This window comes from Ambystoma mexicanum, chromosome 6p (assembly GCF_040938575.1).
Source record: "Ambystoma mexicanum isolate Mex_15411 chromosome 6p, UKY_AmexF1_1, whole genome shotgun sequence".
Lineage (NCBI taxonomy): Eukaryota > Metazoa > Chordata > Amphibia > Caudata > Ambystomatidae > Ambystoma > Ambystoma mexicanum.
Window position 1 is genome coordinate 1,496,068,715 of NC_090935.1, and position 12,974 is coordinate 1,496,081,688.

Here is a 12,974-nt window from a genome sequence, read left to right on the forward strand (position 1 = left end):
CCAGAAGGTCCGGGTACCACGTCCTCCAGGCCCAATCTGGAGGAATTAGGATAATGGATTTCCCGAACCTATTCAACCTCCTGATCACATGAGGAATGATGGGGACTGGACGAAACGCATAAAGGAGTGGAAACTCCCAGTCCACCATGAACGCATCTCCTAGAGCTCCTCTTGGGGAAATTCCCTGGAGCAGTACTGTTCGCACTTCCGGTTGACACTGGTCACAAACAGATCCACCTGAGGGGTTCCCCAAAGGGTGAAGATCTTTAGAAGGACTTCCTGAGCTAGTTCCCACTCGTGGGACTGTGCTCTGCCTGCTCAAAGCATCCGCCACCGTGTTCTGCTCTCCGGCTAGGTGAACTGCTGGCAGAGATTCCTTCTTGTATTGCCCATAAGCAGAGCTGCATTGCCTCTCTGCACAGTGGTAGTGACCCTGCACCTCCTCTCCTTTTGAGGTAGTACATGGCCACTCTGTTGACCGTCATTATCAGGACATTCTTTCCTCGTACAGAGGGCAGGAAGGCCTTCAGCGCCAGTCTGATCACCCTCAGCTCCAAAAGGCTGATATGCAGTTTGGACTCCGATGGAGACCAATGACCGCTTATTGTCAGATCATTGGTGTGATCTTGCCACCCCGTGAGTGAGGTGTACGTCACTACCAATATCTCCAGCCATGGTCGTCAAAAAGATTCTCCTTTGAGGATGTTGTCTTTGCAAGCCCACCACAGAAGGTCTTGAGCAACTCTGCCCGGAACTTGCAGTTGGTCCGATACCTTTCCTGAGACTCAGGACCATTGAGCCCTGAGAGCCCATTGAAGAGATCTCATTCTCAAGCGGGCCTCTGGCACCAGGAAAATGCAGGATGCCCTGAGACCAAGCAACTTCAGAAAATCGCAGGGCCGGAAGATGCTGAGCATTCTGGAATTTTATTACCATCTGCGGAATGTGTTGAGCTCTCACCTCGGGTGGCAAGGCTTTCCCAGAGGAAGTATCCAGGACTGCTCCAATGAATTGGAGTCCTTGGGAAGGTATCATATGGGACTTCTTGTAATTGAGCGAGAAGCCCAGTCTGTGGAGTGAGTGGCCGGTTATGCTGAAATGTTCCCGGGCTTGCTCGGGCAAACGAGCCCTGATCAGCCAATCGTCCAGGTAAGGGTAGACACAAATCCCCTCTCCTTAGACTCTCAGTCACCACCGCCATCAACTTGGTGAAAACCCTCAGGCGGAGGTCAGCCCAAATGGCTGAACTCGAAACTGATAATGAGAACCGCCAACCTCAGGTACTTTCTGTGCTTGAGATGGATTGGCACATGAAAGTAAGCATCCTGAAGGGCCAATGATCTCAACCAGTCTCGGAGTTGGAGAGCCTGAAGAATCTGAGAAAGGGTAACCATCTTGAACTTGTCCTTCCTGAGGAGTTTGTTCAATTTTCTCAAGTCCAAGATGGGTCTCAATCCTCTGTCCTTTTTGGGGATTAGAAAATACAGGGAGTACCAACCCTTGTTCCTCTCCGCTACCTTTTGCATCCAGGTGGATGATCTTGAGGCCTTTTTTAAAAAGGAAGGCAGTAACTTTGGGCTACCGTTTCCAGTGACCATGCATCTGAAGCAATGCCCGGCCATTCGTTCAGATCCTGAAAAAGTCTGCCTCCCACCGGGGTCTTGTGGGTCAAGGTCTCACAGTGGCTTAGAGGGGGCTGTAGCAGCGACTGAGGCTAAGGATGCCGCTGCTCGGGCTGATTTAGCACCCCTTTTTCGTCCACCACAAGGGAATCTTCTCTGGCCCGTCTGTCCGGCTTGTCCTCTTCCAACTGAGGAGTAGAAACTAAATGACTTACCCCTCCAGGAAGATGAGTCCGAATAGGGTTGTTGAGGTTGTCTAATGGCGGCGCTAAGTGATTTAGCCGCTGCCTTTGAGGTCTGCAGCTTCTCCAAACCTTCATCCGCCTTGCTGCCAAACAACCTCGAGCTGTCGAAGGGCATGTTGAGCAGTCTTGCCTGCACTTCTGGTGCAAACCCGACTTCCGCAACCACGCAAATCTGTAATACCGTACTAGCAGCCATGGCTCTACTGATGCCCTTACTGGAGGCATTCACTCATTGCCTCTTTACCATCTTTAATGATCGCCAGGAAGCCATCTCTTTCTTCACCTTCTGGGATGTGTTCAGCCGCTATAGTGTATCTAGACAGTGTGCAAGTCACATTAGCGGATTTTAAGGCCATCCTGCCTGCAGTGAAAACTTTACGTGCCCAGGCAGCTACACTCTTGTCATCCCTGTCAGGGGGATGGAAGGATAAGATGATTTTCTGGTTGATGTAGCTACCAAGCTTTCAGGAGTGGTATGCTTGGTGAGGTATTCCGGGTCACTGCTGGAAGGCCTGTAAGTTTTTGTTAACTGCAGCTTCCGGGGTCTCACAATTAGCAGACTTTTTTCTGCAGGGCCATATGGAATGGTAAAATCTGGTCTTTCTGAGGATCCTGGTCCAAGATGTCTGTCATGTCATCTTGTTCGTATGATGGAGTAGGCCTACTCCATCCCATAAACTCAATGACTTTTCCCATCAGCTTTCTGCAGGATGAGTCTGCATGTTCAGAGGGGTCAAGCCTGCCAAACTCTAGTTCTGGCGAGGTATCCAAGCCACTAGCTGACTGGAGATTATCATACAAATCTCTCAGTCTTGATTCGTCTGAAATTATGTTCTTCTGGCACATTGGGGTGCCAAACTGCAGACCAAAAGGTGGTGATTCCTCATCACAGGGTTGGGCCTCCTCATACATTGCAGACATAGACTTAAAGTAGTCTTTTTTTAGGTACAGGTTTATAAACCTGGTCTTGAACCAATGGCTTCGACAATGTCAAAGTAGTCGTCGAAGGCGGCTTTGAAAATGGCGCCGGTTTACTCAGCGTCGACTTTGGTGTCGACAGCTCTGACTCTGACAGAATTGGCAAAGTCGTTGAGGCCTTCGACGCTTTGTACTTTTTTGTCGGAACCAAAATAGGACTCGGCTCTTCGACACTCTCGACAACTTCTCGTCGGATCGAAACATGATGTCGGCTTTGAGCTCTGCTTCGAAGTTGAAGCCTTCGACTTCCCTTTGTCAACCCTCGGAGCGAACGGGGCATGGCTCTTCTGCGTTTCTTTCGAGGGGGACGAGGCGGCCAACTCGAAAATTCACAATATCTCTGTATGAAATGAGTCTCACTTAGCCAGGGAATCGGACTTCGTAGGGCATCCGATTACCTCCGCGGAGGAATCACTTGAGGTTGAAGGAGACCGAGGGCGTCTCTTCTTCTTCTTCATCTGAGAAGGCAAAGAAGACTACCGCGATCGACTGCTCGATCGGGACCTTTTTGACATTTTGCGCCACCAGACTTTTTCTCTCGTTCCGAAGATGACTTCGATACTAACCTCCTCACTGCCAGTTTACCTCTACACTCACTGAGAGCTTTCTCTTTCATGGCCTGACAGGACCCACAGTCTTTGGTACGTTGCCCGGATCCCAGACACCACAGGTAGACGGGGTGAGGATCCGTAATTGACATTTTCAACCCGCAGTCATATCATTTTTTAAAACCAGACTTTGGCGTTGAAGGAGTAGATGAAGACATTTTCTCACAAAAATCACACGCGCCGGAATTACTCGAACCGTAAGCTCGGAAAAACGGAACTGATGCCAACGGGCGCTGCATGTGCTATTTATGCTGATGATGAAGTCGATGGAAGCCCTCGAGCGACATCAACTCGGTGACACTGCATACAGAGCCCTCTGTCAAAAAAAGTTTTCCAAGACAGCGAAGCTGAAAGAGAAATTATCATAAAACGAGGAATACTTGGGAGGACACAATTCGAAATCTCGTATTCCTATGTCCCGTCCCCTTCCCCCAAAACCTACTGTAGAGTTCTAAAGATTTCACCCTAAAAGAAACTTGGCAGAGAGCTAAAATGGACAGAAAACCCCTTTTCTTTTTTCTTCACCAAGACAGGCCAGGATAAGTCTAATCTCTAGAGGTGGCATACAATTAACAGTGTTTGCAGGAGGCATGTAGTTTGGACCACCTATCTTTTAGATAAATGCCAGCGAAACATGCCCCTGAATTGTCACTGACGCTGCCATTACTTTAACACAGTGAACGTGAATACCCTTGGTTAGAGGGAGAGCCTTCACTGAATAGCATCCTAAACACACAAGGCAATCCAGCAGATGGATAACTTGGCAGCTTGCTTTGCAATATTAAAGTCTTCATTAGTCTCAAATGGTCTGCTGGATAATATGAATGACAAGTGTGATGCAAGTAAAATGTAAGTGCTTGAGGACATCTTTTTTTAAAATCCACTCCCATTTGTTAGAAGGAATTGGATAACAGAAGGACGGAAGAGAAATCTTCTGATTCAGCGGGCAGCGAAGAGGGCCGTTTTTGTTGCATATCCATTTCTCATTCTGCTGCTCTGTGCAGAGGAGGGGGCGTACCTGACCCACGCACTTGCACTTTAAAAAAGCCACTCCAGCAAAAAAGAGTGAAGCTGGCAGTGAGGTGGGCTGTACTCGCTGCTCCTACTGATCGGTTTTGATTTTCTTCTCGGCAGAGGCCAGCCATGGCGGGCAAGGCGACCAGAGTTGCTGGCGCTTAATATTGTCAAAGTATTGTCAGAGTTGCTGCAGGCTCACAGCCATAGGATCAGATTACTGGAAAAGAGCTGGAAGCCTTTTCTTTCATGTCAGTGCACACCTGATTTTACCTGATCTCCTGCAGGGATCTGCAGGGCTTCGAAGTGGGGGAGAAAACCCGGGCATGAACTTGCTGGGGTTACTGGAGCCTAACAACAAGAATTTGCAGCCTGAAACTCTGGCGTGGAAGAGCTTTATTCTTAAATAAAGGGTGAGCGTGCAATGTACCCGTTCAGGACTCTGGGTAGTTCTTGCAGAGGGAGCTGTGAGTGCACTGATGGACAAGGCCCGATTGGTACAAGGCACAGAAATATTGTTTGCCGCGCACAGCCAGATTTGATTAATCTGCCCACATTCACCCTGATGGCAGTGTTTGAAGACTTTGTAGTCAGTCGGGCAAAGGAGTCGCATATTGTATTGAAGCTGTGTGATTGACCGATGCTGCGGAATGAGGGGTCACCCCCATGCAGCTTCAGGACATAGGCCCTTAAGCTTGGGAGCTGGCAAAAAAGGACCAGGACAGAGGGCAGCCATAAGGTATGCCTTCTCTCTGTGGATCCGCCCCTCCCCCCACCCCTGTCAGCCCTCCTGCTCTGCAGAACAAAATGAGAACATAATAGGGGAGGGGTGTGGGGGGACCTGATGGGCAAAAGGTGCTAAGAGACAATGGGCGCCAGCATGTCCGACAACAGTGTTTTCCCCCCTTTCTTCAAAGGAAGAGAAAACAACCAAAGGATGCATGAAGAGGCAGGAAGCCTCGCACCTAGGTGCAAAGTACTTGTCAGCAAAGGCTGGCCTTTTGGGGGAACACAGACACAAGAACCAAGGCCATGATATAGCCCCAGGGCATATTTTGCCCTATAATGACAGGACGGCTGGAGCAGCCTTGCAGAAAGAACACTCTGACCCGAATATTAGCTGGACTCTACACTCGCAGACCCAGTTTTTTCATTTTCCCAGATCCCACCCAGACCCTGGAGAAGGTACATTTGGTCAAGCAGAAGACAACGGCCGCTGTCAGGAAGTCGTGGAAAAGAAGAACAAGGAAGGCGGCATGGGCCTGGAAGGAATATGGCAGCTTTCCAGTTCCTGGCCCAAGTGCCCAAAAGTACAGACTATGATAACTTTACAGACCCATTTGTTGGGTATTACCCATAATACGCATGCGTTTTTATTTTTGGATTAGGTTTAATAAAAAGCCACAGCCTTTTTATTGCCAACATAAAACAAGCGGTTTGCGTATTATTATGAATGTACATAAGTGTGTTAGGAATATGACCCAGAAGGCTAGCGGTTTCACAGCTTATGTCCCTCAGCGACTGGATTTTTCAGGCCTCCAGTCCCTACCTGCCACCCCCAATTACTGTCTCCTATCGATGAATCAAGTATCCTCAGGCATCAATCAGGCATCAATCAGGCATCAATCAGGCATCAATCAGGCATCAATCAGGCATCTGTTGGCCAGTGGCCAGGAGAATACAATGATACCATGCACTGTTAATTTTGTTTACACCATGCGGGAGCAAGGGGTGGGAGTCGGACTCTGGCAGCTATTTGAGCCGTCTGACGTGCCTCGCTCCGCACGGTCTGCATGGTAATGTCCTGCGGCCAGCTCCCATTCATACATTTGGTGTACAATTGCTGACTGTTTTTATTTTTCGAGCACACTAATTTACTCCTTGTGTTTTTGTAAAAAATGTTAAGCTTTTTAAAACATTTTGTCTGTTTGGTAAATTTCGTACAGCATCTTGGGGCCTAAATTATGCCCTTTGCTATTTATTTGTACTATTTGTTTTTGTACTTATAGTAGTAATTGCATTATTGCACTATTGCATACTGGTTTTGCCATCACTTGCTGCTATTGCGTGTTATACACTTGATGCTACGTCATGCTATAGGATCTTACAGTATTCATTACTGGTTCTCCATTGGATCCATCATATTAATACCTCTTTTTTGTACCAGAATTGTTTATCCTTTCAGACATTGGTTTTGCTTACCAACATTTTTTCCATACCAGCTTATTGCACTTCAGCATACTGCGTATTGGCACCATATTGCATTATACTGCTATTTATTGTTGTATACTTGAGGGGTGAGGAGGAGTGAGGCGCTTTGCAATTTTGTAACGTTTTGACCCATCTCGTGTTCCTTTACGTGTTGTAATCCCTGGACTTTACGAGGTAATATCCAAGAGGAAAAGCAACAGCAGACATCTCTTATAGGGGGGAGCTCTAAGAAATGTTTTTTTTAGCATGTTCTACCCCATTAGTGAAGCCAATGTCTAATCTCTGAAATTGGTGAATAACTGTCTCATATAGAAAGTGAAGCCAATCCTGTGGTTAAACGTCACTGTAGTTCAAACTGTGCCCTTCTTGCAAATGATGTTAATCTTATTGAGACGGTAGAGCTAGCTTTTGATCCCACCACTAAAAGTCTCCTACAAGGTAAAGGTACCAATAAGACCATCTCTTTTCAAAAAGAATTAATGAACAAATGTTTGACTGGAAAAAGACCTGAGCAGGTGGCGGTGAGAAACGATCTACTCCTCGCTCAGGAAGCAAATTCAGATAGCTCAGTTTTACCGCGTGTCATCGAATGACAAGAGGCACACAGAAGAGGGAATGACCATACGCTGCTTCAGTCCCCCCCCCCCACCCATCTGCCTACTCAGCACCTACCAATTTGGTTCCTGTTGAAAATGATAGGGTGGTAGTTTCTTAATTTATTCCCATACAGAACCGTCTTTTGCCACAGACTTTAATTGATGCTGGAACTGATTTACTAACTGGTGAGAATGAAGATGTTGCTGGGTATGGCCAAGGGGGTGGACTAGGATGGAACAGCGGGTGGGGGGAGATAATGCTCCCAGGAGAAAGGGCAACCTAGTAAACGGAAGAAGGCAATAGGGAACATAGCTAAGATTAATTTTAGTAAACCAGTAGCCCACCAAGAGCAAACCAAAGATGGGGAGTAGGTACCTGGATAGGGACAGTAATAACTGTAAAGCAGCGACACGTCCAGTTGAATTAGCTCTGGAAATAAAACATCTGAAAGATAGTGTGTGTGGATTAACAGCTCTGGTTAAACAACCAGTGGCTAAATTGAACAGCCTGTGTAGCAATCTGCTAGGTGCGAAGAGTGCTCCAAAGCCAAGGTCGGGTCCACCTGATTTGCCCCCCCCCCCCACCAGCTGGGAGTGTTTTACCTGGCTCTGCCACAATGGTCAGTAATTTTACCAAATGTGGCATAGCTAGGAACACCCAGGCAGCAGGGGACAAGGATTGGCCTAAACCAATTAACACTGATATTAAAAGACATGCAGTATCCAGACCACCGATATGGCAGGCTGGCCCTCGTGCTGCCCACTTGTGCAACATACCTGGTAGCTTTTATTCCAACGAGTGTACTACCCGCTTTTGGGTCATGAGATGGACAGATTCCATCTCCTCCCTAGCTGTTCACATAGGCGTTCCTCACGCCTAACGCAGCCAGAACCCAGTCTGAGTGTCCACCCACCAGACTGCACACATCCACTGATATCTTCATTACCACACCTATAGCTAGAAAGCAGCTTTCATTCAACAACTACACCAGCTGCACACATATCCGGTGCACCCATGCACCATTCGACAATATCTCTCTCTACTGACTTGAACTACGGTACCTGAGGGCGTTCACCTACCAGCGCTTTGAGGTCATACCAATGATATATAAGGCACTATATAAATACCAAGTAACATAACATAACTTAAAGGACCTAGAGGAAAGTGTCCATCTGACTATTTTGCAGTTCCAAGTATGCCACATGGCGGGTTTGAAGACCAAGAGTCTTTAAATAATAAAGTCACACAATTGATTCGCCATAAGGGGTGTCATTCGCTTATTAGGTATGATATTTTCTATTGCAGACGTCAACGCATGCCAGGGGGACTATTTTATTAATGTATTCCTAAGTGATGCATGGTTGGTCAAAGGACTGATAACAATCGAAGCAAGATCATATCCGCCCCATGGCTTTAACATAATTTTGACAGCCATGCTTCCATTATCCAATCAGAACCCTAACAGCACCAAAAGTGGGCCTACCCTGGCCCACTTGGGAGAGTAGAACATCCCTCAACGGACCAGGCCTCTTCAACTCCTTATTTAATTACAGAGCTCCCTGTAGAGAGCAAAAACTTAGAGGGAAACGATTGACTACCTCTAAATCCTGAGAGAATGGATCACTCTTGCGAGCCATTGTGTAGGGTCTTATCTTTGAATATAGCTGATGTGGCCACGCACCTTGCTGATAGTGAGTGGCACCCGTTCCTTGAGGGCTTGAACGTCATCTGCCTACAGGAAACATGGCCCATGGAAGTTATAGTTATCCAGGGATACTGGTACTTCAATATCAGTGCCGGGAGGATAGCCCAGCGGCAACGTGCGCGCCTTGGAAGCAAGATGACACGAAGCAACACAGGTTCGATACCCCGGGACAGTGCTTAGAAACCTCTGGGTGTTAAGCATGTTATAAATAACCTTTCATATCATACAGAAGGATAGAGAGGAGGTACTGAAGTCCCAAAAGGTGGGGAAAGCGGCTGGGCCAGATAAAATCATGGTAGACATGGTCAATTTAAAGTTAATGATCTGGGCACCAAAACTAACAAGAGTCTTTATGAGTTGCTTGCCATGAGAAAGATATCAGACTTAGGACTTCTGGGAGCATTCTCATATATAAAAAGGGGGGTAGGGATAATCCTTCAAACTATCCTCCAATCTCCCTTTCGAACATCACAGGAAAGATGTTTGCGAAGGCCTTCTTAAAAAATCTTCAGGAATGGGTAAACAGGGAAGGTGTTCTCAGCCATTTGCAAGCAGGTTTTCGATCCGGCTTGAGTACAGTGGACCATGGGTTTCGGCTGTATTTGATTGCCCAGAAGCACTTGGTCCCATCTAAAACTAAACTGTATAGAATTTTTGTTGATCTGAGAACTGCATTTGACACTGTCCGAAGGAAGTTGTTATGGGATACACTAGTGGCCAAGAACATTCCTGAGTCATTGCTAATATCAATTCAGCAATTATACCCAAATAACTATGCTTCAGTACGATTAAGTTTAGCAGGAGATACGAGGTGTTCAGCAGGGGTGTGTTTTAGCCCCCTTACTATTTTGTATTTACATTAACACCGTTATTAAAGAACTGAGCCAGTACAATATTGATTTTCTGTGGCTGGGGAAGTATAAGTTCCCAGTGTCGTTTTTCACGGATGACGCCGTTCTATCTACTACACCATCTGTTTTAAGAACGTTCCTGGCATGCTTTGTAAAATAAATGTGCTGAAATGGGCCTAGCATTGAATGTTGGAAAAACAAAAATCATGTCTTTCTGCCCAAAGAACACAAAAATCATTGCACATTAAAGTAGAAGGTCTGTGCCTAGAACAGGTTCCATGTTAAGACTATCTCAGCATTCATTTCGCCTGTAACACTGGATAGGCCCTCCAAGTAGTTAAGGCCAATGCTGGTTTGGAAAAAAATTGCAGATCCTTGAAAAAGTTTGGCGGTGGAGCACTCTGTCCAGTTTTGGAAGTACACAAATCGGACGCTAAATCGGCAGCACTATATGGCGTGGAAATAAGGGGATTCACTGGGAGTAGATATCTGGATATAAAAGAAAATAAATTATTTTTAAGTATTATTTTCAAGTATTTTACTACTTCCCCCAAGGAGCCCCGTCGGCGCTTATAAGTATGGAATGCAACCTCTGTCCAATTGATACGGAAGCAAGCTTCCATAAGACTGGTTCTCTACTGGTTCAGAATGTGGGGGAATCCAGCCCTTGTGAAATACTGAGAACCTCTGATCTGCGTAATGAACATGGAAGAGGGAAGGGGGAAGAGAAACATCTGGTGGTATGTCCATGTAAAGAACTGCTTGGCAGCGCTGGATTCATCCTGTTATTGGCTGACCCCAAGTGTGATTACCAAAGCAACGTTATCTGTGGTAAAAAGGGCATGGGCGGATTTGAGTTCTAGAAACATGGAAGGATCATATGTTGGTTTATCTCAGGGAATGAACTATCTGCTCTCCAAGCAGACGTTTGGTTATGAGCCTTACCTCGATAGGATGAACCCAAACTATGCACAAGCTCGCTACATCGAGTTTAGAACCGGATATTTGAAGGTCGGGGCATATACTGGCAAGTGGAAAAACTCGACTGGCACTAACTGTTTACATTGTGGTGCCACAAGAGAAGATAGTATTCAACTTTTACTGCATAAAGTCTGTACCCTACAAGAGGCTGGCCAATTGTGAAAAAGTCCTTCCAATATGGATGTGGTTTACTTCGTGGCTAAGTATATACACTGGGCATGGCTAAGAAGATGGCTGCTGGAAGCATCTGTGACCAGATCTTGTCTAACGTGTTTTTGTTTTTAATTTCCTTTATGCATTTTTATATGTAATGCCAACTGTTTTTTAATTGTCCTATCTTAGCAACTTATGTGGTCAAGGCCTTTTAATGATTGTTAAGTCTATGCGTATAATAGTGGAAGGGAATACAGATAAGGTCTCCAGTGATTTTTTTTAATCTCTTGTGTTTCAAATTGAAATCTATTGGAGTCATGATTTTATTTTATGTATTGTGTGAATATTCATTGTAATATGGTCTTGATGACGAAGTTGAATAAAGGACTGATTGAAATTCTATGAAAATATTGTGAAGAAATACAGACGGGTCTGAAGAAACATCTCATCTCTGTGTAGAACATTAAATTAGTCTTCTGAACATTCAACCTGGCATTCATTTAACACGACTAACAGAAGTAAAGACAACGAAAAGGCCATGTCCAGGTAACCACCAACGTTCGGTTTAAAGTCCCAAACTAGGCGAGGAATAGAAACTGGGACAACCAGATGCATTAGGGTATCAAAATTGCACATGGTTACAGGGTTCTGCAAATTACTGTCACAATAAGCTCCACTTGCTGCCACTTAACAATGTCGTGCATCAAACTTAATACAGGAAGGGTTATGTTCGGAAACAAAGGTGAGAACGTTAGCAAAGGAGCAACATAATTATATTCTCCATTCAAGGAACTATTAAAAATAAATGGGTCCATTTGCATTAGTATTAGAGTCTGGTTGATTTCCCATATGTGCATACAATCTGAATGGTCTTCCAGAACACTGTGGTGACCAAAGGTAAATTCTTCAGAGACCAAAAGGCGAAGGACACCGTTCAAAGGGAAGGATAAAGAATCTCATACTTCTCTGAAGGATAAAGGATCTCACACATCTCAGATCCCCACCCCCAACCAACAGGAGAAGTAGTTCAGAGTCCCAAAGTCTGCTGTGCGACCTGCAGCCCACTTATATCAAGTGAAAAATCTGTTGTCTGGATGATTCTGGACACAAAGGGATTGAGGGGATAAACGCATAAAGGAAATGGTTGTGCCATGATTTGACAAGAGTCTCTCAGGGAAATCTCCCCTTCCCCATACTCCCCCTCCCCACCCCCACTTCCTCAATTCAAAGTCATATCAAGAGTGCATGTCCATCTACTGGAGGCATAACTATTTAATGGAGGGATACCTTGTATCATGAAGATCTTTAAAACTCTGTTGTGGGGGGCGTTATGAATGTGTGCAGATGGAGTCAGCCTGCTCCTGGAGCACATCTGATAAATCAGAGGCTACCAAGTACATCTCCTAGGGTACAGTGCAGTGCCAAATATGTAAAGCCAGTCTACAAAAGGATGGCAGACCAATATCAGTGCCTTCCTTTTGTATCTTCACATGAAGCAGAGCACAGCTGGCCTGAACAGAGAGGGGAAAGGTTTTCAAGGCTAATAAAGTGTCAGTCTGTTTAACAATCGGACGGGCTCTGGAGGTAAACAGTCAGACTTGAGGCTCACAGAAGGATCTTGAGATTGAAATGGACTACTGTGTTTCAAATTGGGGAGTGGGATACCACCATTCCATGTTATCATTTATATTATGCAAGACAAAAAAATGCTTGGAAGTGTAACTGAGTAAGTTGCATTCTGAAGAGGTCAAAGGAAACAACCAGAACACTTCAGGATGAGAGCCCTCTGAAAGTGCATTGCTGGCTTCAGACTGGGTGATCACTAACTGGAGATGCACATCAAGAGCACGAAACTCGAAATGAACACACACCTACATTCTTCGACCTCTCTATTTCATAGCAATTTAAGAAGCCAGGGAGTCTTCTGGAGGCTGGATGGATTGGACTACCTGCATTCATTGTATCCATAATTACTATATGAGCCCAAGGGGGATGGGCTAAGGGACTGG

At 45.7% G+C, this 12,974-nt stretch overlaps 1 protein-coding gene across 1 annotated transcript in view; it reads right to left on the reverse strand.

The window, feature by feature from the left end:
- CCNI (cyclin I) overlaps positions 1-12,974 on the reverse strand; it is a 560,313-nt gene that overhangs the window by 172,951 nt on the left and 374,388 nt on the right. The gene's annotated exons all lie outside the window — the stretch shown is intronic.